The sequence below is a fragment of the Schistocerca piceifrons genome, chromosome 1 (assembly GCF_021461385.2).
Source record: "Schistocerca piceifrons isolate TAMUIC-IGC-003096 chromosome 1, iqSchPice1.1, whole genome shotgun sequence".
In the NCBI taxonomy this organism is placed as follows: domain Eukaryota; kingdom Metazoa; phylum Arthropoda; class Insecta; order Orthoptera; family Acrididae; genus Schistocerca; species Schistocerca piceifrons.
This window is the reverse complement of record NC_060138.1, coordinates 112,045,648-112,052,739: the sequence shown is the minus strand read 5'-3', so window position 1 is coordinate 112,052,739 and position 7,092 is coordinate 112,045,648.

Genomic DNA, 7,092 nt, shown 5'->3' with positions numbered 1-7,092 from the left:
AAGGATGGTTTCCGGGGGTAACAGACTGGGTAGGGATTCCAGGCGTTTGAGAAAGTGGTTGGTGTCTTTGATGAAGGATGGGAGACTGCATGTAATGGGTTGAAGGTGTTGATCTACGTAGGCAGAGATGCGTTCGGTGGGGGCTTGGTAACCAGCTACAATGGGACGGCCGGGATGATTGGGTTTGTGAATTTTGGGAAGAAGGTAGAAGGTAGGGGTGCGGGGTGTTGGTGGGGTCAGGAGGTTGATGGAGTCGGGTGAAAGGTTTTGTAGGGGGCCTAAGGTTCTGAGGATTCCTTGAAGCTCCGCCTGGACATCAGGAATGGGATTGCCTTGGCAAACTTTGTAAGTAGTGTTGTCTGAAAGCTGACGCAGTCCCTCAGCCACATACTCCCGACGATCAAGTACCACAGTTGTGGAACCCTTGTCCGCCGGAAGAATGACGATGGATCGGTCAGCCTTCAGATCACGGATAGCCTGGGCTTCAGCAGTGGTGATGTTGGGAGTAGGATTAAGGTTTTTTAAAAAGGATTGAGAGGCAAGGCTGGAAGTCAGAAATTCCTGGAAGGTTAGGAGAGGGTGATTTTGAGGAAGAGGAGGTGGGTCCCGCTGTGACGGAGGACGGAACTGTTCCAGGCATGGTTCAATTTGGATAGTGTCTTGGGGAGTTGGATCCTTAGGAGTAGGATTAGGATCATTTTTCTTCGTTGGAAAGTGATATTTCCAGCAGAGAGTACGGGTGTAGGACAGTAAATCTTTGACGAGGGCTGTTTGGTTAAATCTGGGAGCGGGGCTGAAGGTGAGGCCTTTGTATAGGACAGAGGTTTCGGATTGGGAGAGAGGTTTGGAGGAAAGGTTAACTACTGAATTGGGGTGTTGTGGTTCCAGATTGCGTTGATTGGAATTTTGAGGTTTTGGAGGGAGTGGAGCTGGAAGTGGGAGATTGAGTAGATGGGAGAGACTTGGTTTGTGTGCAATGAGAGGAGGTTGAGGTTTGCTGGAAAGGTTGTGAAGGGTGAGTGAGTTGCCTTTCCGGAGGTGGGAAACCAGGAGATTGGATAGTTTTTTAAGGTGGAGGGTGGCATGCTGCTCTAATTTGCGGTTGGCCTGTAGGAGGATGCTCTGAACAACAGGTGTGGATGTGGGAGAGGAAAGATTGAGGATTTTTATAAAGGATAGGAATTGATGGGCGTGTTGATTGGCTGAGTGGATGTGTAGGTGAAGGATTAGGTGGGTGAGGGCAATGGATTGTTTGGTTTGGAACTGGTATAGGGACTGATGGAAAGAAGGGTTGCAGCCAGAGATGGGAACTTTAAGTGTGAGGCCTTTGGGGGTGATGCCAAATGTCAGACAAGCCTGAGAAAATAAAATATGGGAGTGTAATCTGGCTAGGGCGAAGGCATGTTTGCGGAGGGAATGTAAATAAAACTTAATGGGGTCGTTGTGAAGGTGTTGTGAGGGTGACATGGTACTAGAAGGTGGAAAGTGGAACACGAGGCTGAAATGAAAATGAGAATAAATATGAAAAAATATATGGGGAGAGATAAAGGTAAAATTAGAAAGCAAATGGAGATCTGGTGTGAAAAAAGGCGAAAAAGGGTTGGTTAGGGCTGGGCTATGTTGATCCTGTGGTGAACTTGTGTAGGTAGATAATGATGTGCATAAAGGTTAGGTGGTTGTGTTGCCGCCAAAACACGTTAAAGGGTGGAGAAATTCGGGAAAATTTCGAAAAAACTACGTGAGGATGTATTGAAAGGAGTGGTTTGGTGGTGGCAGATTATGGAAATGAAGCTAACAATTGTTTGATGAAGAAATAATGACGTTAAAACCTGTGGGAAGCGGCTAAAAATGATCGGTGATGTGAGAAAAACGGAAATGGAAATAAAGCAAAAGTTATTAAAACTGCCGAAAGGGTTGTTTAATAGCTGAAAGGAACTGTTTGTGGACTGGAAACGGTGGATTTTATAGTAGCAAAGCGGAAAAAAAAAAAAATTTTTTTGGTTATGGTTTGGAAGTGATTTACGTATTATTACGTATTATTGAGTGTATATCGACGGGATAAAATTGTATACTGGATTACGGTAAAAAAGGAGAAGGTGAATAGAAAGTGATGGCAAAAACAGAAGGAGGAAATAAGACGACAGAAAAGACTTCGAAATGTAACAGTGACAATAACAATAACGATAACAATAACAAACGTGATTGTTGGCTTCAAATTAATGATATGAATATAATAGAGGGAAACATTCCACGTGGGAAAAATATATCTAAAAAGAAAGATGATGAAACTTACCAAACAAAAGCGCTGGCAGGTCGATAGACACACAAACAAACACAAACATACACACAAAATTCTAGCTTTCGCAACCAATGGTTGCCTCGTCAGGAAAGAGGGAAGGAGAAGGAAAGACAAAAGGATATGGGTTTTAAGGGAGAGGGTAAGGAGTCATTCCAATCCCGGGAGCGGAAAGACTTACCTTAGGGGGAAAAAAGGACAGGTATACACTCGCACACACACACATATCCATCCACACATACACAGACACAAGCAGACATTTGTAAAGGCAAAGAGTTTGGGCATTTTTTGGGCAGAGATGTCAGTCAGGGCGGATGTACAGAGGCAAAGATGAAGTTGAAAGACAGGTGAGGTATGAGCGGCGGCAAATTGAAATTAGAAATTAGCGGAGATTGAGGCCTGGCGGATAGCGAGAAGAAAGGATATGCTGAAGGGCAAGTTCCCATCTCCGGAGTTCTGACAGGTTGGTGTTAGTGGGAAGTATCCAGATAACCCGGACGGTGTAACACTGTGCCAAGACGTGCTGGCCGTGCACCAAGGCATGTTTAGCCACAGGGTGATCCTCATTACCAACAAACACTGTCTGCCTGTGTCCATTCATGCGAATGGACAGTTTGTTGCTGGTCATTCCCACATAGAACGCTTCACAGTGTAGGCAGGTCAGTTGGTAAATCACGTGGGTGCTTTCACACGTGGCTCTGCCTTTGATCGTGTACACCTTCCGGGTTACAGGACTGGAATAGGTGGTGGTGGGAGGGTGCATGGGACAGGTTTTACACCGGGGGCGGTTACAGGGGTAGGAGCCAGAGGGTAGGGAAGGTGGTTTGGGGATTTCATAGGGATGAACTAAGAGGTTGCGAAGGTTAGGTGGACGGCGGAAAGACACTCTTGGTGGAGTGGGGAGGATTCTGAATGTGGCTCTCCAGCAGGGATACGACTTCCTCAAATCCTGCCCTGAAATGAGATCCATCCTTCATGAAATCCTCCCCACTCCACCAAGAGTGTCTTTCCGCCGTCCACCTAACCTTCGCAACCTCTTAGTTCATCCCTATGAAATCCCCAAACCACCTTCCCTACCCTCTGGCTCCTACCCCTGTAACCGCCCCCGGTGTAAAACCTGTCCCATGCACCCTCCCACCACCACCTATTCCAGTCCTGTAACCCGGAAGGTGTACACGATCAAAGGCAGAGCCACGTGTGAAAGCACCCACGTGATTTACCAACTGACCTGCCTACACTGTGAAGCGTTCTATGTGGGAATGACCAGCAACAAACTGTCCATTCGCATGAATGGACACAGGCAGACAGTGTTTGTTGGTAATGAGGATCACCCTGTGGCTAAACATGCCTTGGTGCACGGCCAGCACATCTTGGCACAGTGTTACACCGTCCGGGTTATCTGGATACTTCCCACTAACACCAACCTGTCAGAACTCCGGAGATGGGAACTTGCCCTTCAGCATATCCTTTCTTCTCGCTATCCGCCAGGCCTCAATCTCCGCTAATTTCTAATTTCAATTTGCCGCCGCTCATACCTCACCTGTCTTTCAACTTCATCTTTGCCTCTGTACATCCGCCCCGACTGACATCTCTGCCCAAAAAATGCCCAAACTCTTTGCCTTTACAAATGTCTGCTTGTGTCTGTGTATGTGTGGATGGATATGTGTGTGTGTGCGAGTGTATACCTGTCCTTTTTTCCCCCTAAGGTAAGTCTTTCCGCTCCCGGGATTGGAATGACTCCTTACCCTCTCCTTTAAAACCCACTTCCTTTCGTCTTCCCCTCTCCTTCCCTCTTTCCTGATGAGGCAACAGTTTGTTGCGAAAGCTTGAATTTTGTGTGTATGTTTGTGTTTGTTTGTGTGTCTATCGACCTGCCAGCGCTTTTGTTCGGTAAGTCACCTCATCTTTGTTTTTATATATAATTTTTCCCACGTGGAATGTTTCCTTCCATTATATTAACTTATTAAACAATATGTTGTGGTCTACTGTATCAAAAGCTTTAGTTAGATCAAGAAATATACCTGTTGTGTAATTCCCTTTATCTAATGCTTCTAGAATGTTTTTTGTGAGGTGTGCTGTTGCTGATTCTGTGCTTTTCCCTGATCGAAATCCAAACTGGTCAACAGACAGTAAGGTGTATTTATTCAAATAATTCATTAGCCTATCTTTCATAATAGTTTCTAATATTTTTGCAAAGCATGAGAGTAGAGAAATTCGCCTATAATTTTCAATTTTTCCTTGCATCACCTTTTTTGAAGAGAGGTAGCAATTTAGCATATTTTAAATAGTCTGGAAAGTAGCCCTGCTTGAAGGATTGGTTTATAATATCAACTAAAGGTGGAAGTAGGCTCTCGATACAGTCCTTAATTATAAAAATGGGGACTTCATCCAGACCATCTGAGTTTTTGTTTTTCAGTTTGCTGACTGCTCTGTAGACTTCTACTTGTGTTATAGGGAATAACAGCATTGAGTGTGATGCAGCATTATTTGGCTTTTTGACCTGAGGGGCTGTTAGAAAACTTTCCTGTAATTTTATTCCTATGCTACTGAAATAATCATTTATATAGTTTACCAAATATATTGGGTCTTCTATTAGAGTCCCTTCCTCTTTGATTTTCAAGTTTGATACATTCATTTTCCTGGTACCAGTTTTCTGCTTTACAATCTTCCATACTGCCTTATTTTTGTTTTCAGCAGAGAGCACCAGTTTGGAGTTATGAGCTCTCTTTGCTGCAAGAAATATTTTCCTATATGTTTTCCTATATCTTTTATAAAAGAGTGAGAAAGCAGGTTTAGTTTGATTGTGTTTAATGGAGCTCAGGCACTTTAGTGTTTCAGACAATTTTTTGATGCCTTTTGTGGCCCACTTGTTTTTTTCCTGCTGTTGATAATGGACATAACACCTTAGGAAATATTTCTTCAAAATTTAATTTAAACACTCTCATGAAGTTTTTGAATTTTTCATTTGCATCTACCTCTGAGTATACTGAGTCCCATGTTTGTCCTGCTATCTGTTTGGCAAACTCGTATCTATTTTGTTTAGAAAAAAAAAATCGCCTGTAAATATGCATTTTCTTTGTTTCTTCTGGAGCCACTTTTATATTAATGATTTGACCTGAGTGATCAGATAATTGTAGCTCTGCTACCACCACTTCACAGTTCTCTTTGCCTAAATTTGTTAATATCTGATTTTGTTATTCTTGTTGCACTGTTAACCATTGGAACTAGATTGAAATTTTGAGCAATACTTAGTAATGAGTCCCATGTAGCATCAGGATTCAGTTTATCTTCATTTAGGTCTCCACATATGAGAATGTGGTTCTTTGGAGTGGATATCTTGTCAAGAACATGATTAAGTTTGGAGAAAAGATGTTGAAGTATCCACTAGGAGATCTGTATATACATAAGATAATCAAATTCCTACACCTGTATTGGTCCCTGATTTCAACTGCTGCCAGTTCAAAATGTTGCTCTTTACTGATTACACCTAAATCCCTTCTGGTATTATACTGATAATTTTGTTTTACATAAATACAACACCCTCCACAATTCATAGAAGTCCTACAGTATGCACATGCTAAGTAATAAGACTGCAAGACTAACTGATTAATTTCAGCCTCATTGCACCAATGCTCAGTGAGACAAACAACTGAGCACTCTGTAGACTCCAGCTCCACTTCTAGCTGTTGGGTCTTATTTGCTAGGGAACACATATTTTGGTGAACAACTGTTAAGTAATTTTTGCCAACACTATTTGCATTCCCACTTTTTTCATTTTAATGTCATTCTGTGTTGGTTCAACTGCTTCCTTATTACGATTACACTCATGTTTTTTGTTTGCATATGGTATTCTTAGCTCTTCGGGGATACATCTTTCCACCTACGTATGTACCTGACATTTTGTAGTAATACACTGTACCAGGTGTATTAAAAACAACTACCACAATTTTGTCATGGCATTGCTACTGTTGTCAAGATACATTGCTTCGCTTCTGCAATTTATGTTATTGTGACCTGTATCAGTTCACAATTTTATTATGTGATAAACAAAGTTTCTAGGATTGTTTTCACTTTCTGGTAAGTAAACTTAAATATTGGTAACAAGTGTAATTTGAAAATTAGTTTATCATTTACTGCCTGTCTCACAATCATTCTTTTCTTTTTTGCTGTTTTCACTGCATACTGAACCTAAAGTTCGTGAAACAAAGTGATGAAGGTACAGAGGATGAATTCATTTCAGGCATTGTGCAGGTTCCACAGTCTGATATCAAGAATATAGTAAACATTTCTTGTACAATGAACAGAGATTTCTAGCAATGGTCCCATAAGTGCAGAAGAACTGTTGGCAAAAGTGGAACAGTCAGATGACCCCACTGTTTTCTGCTTGCTTAACGTTGTTACACAAGAACCAGCAGTCAACTACCCATTGAAAAAACACAGTACATAGATAGATTACTTCCTTTCTTTATTTCCCACGTAGATACTAGAGCATGTGGTTCAGTAGATGAATCTGTATCAAGAGCAACTGAAACAAAATGGCTGTCTGATCAGACCATAAATGAGGTGACAAATTGTTGTGTTGCCAAGAGTAATGCACTACTGGAGTTCAGAAAATTCTTTTGATCAGCTTTATATATCAAAGCCTGTACATGCAGGCATTTCAAAAAGATATATGAAACTAGTGACATAAATGACAATAGACTTAATCCTCCAAGTGACATCAAAATCATGATAAACTCCCTAAGATCAGACCTCTTATAACCACAGGCAATGTGTGCTAGTAACTGATTACAGTT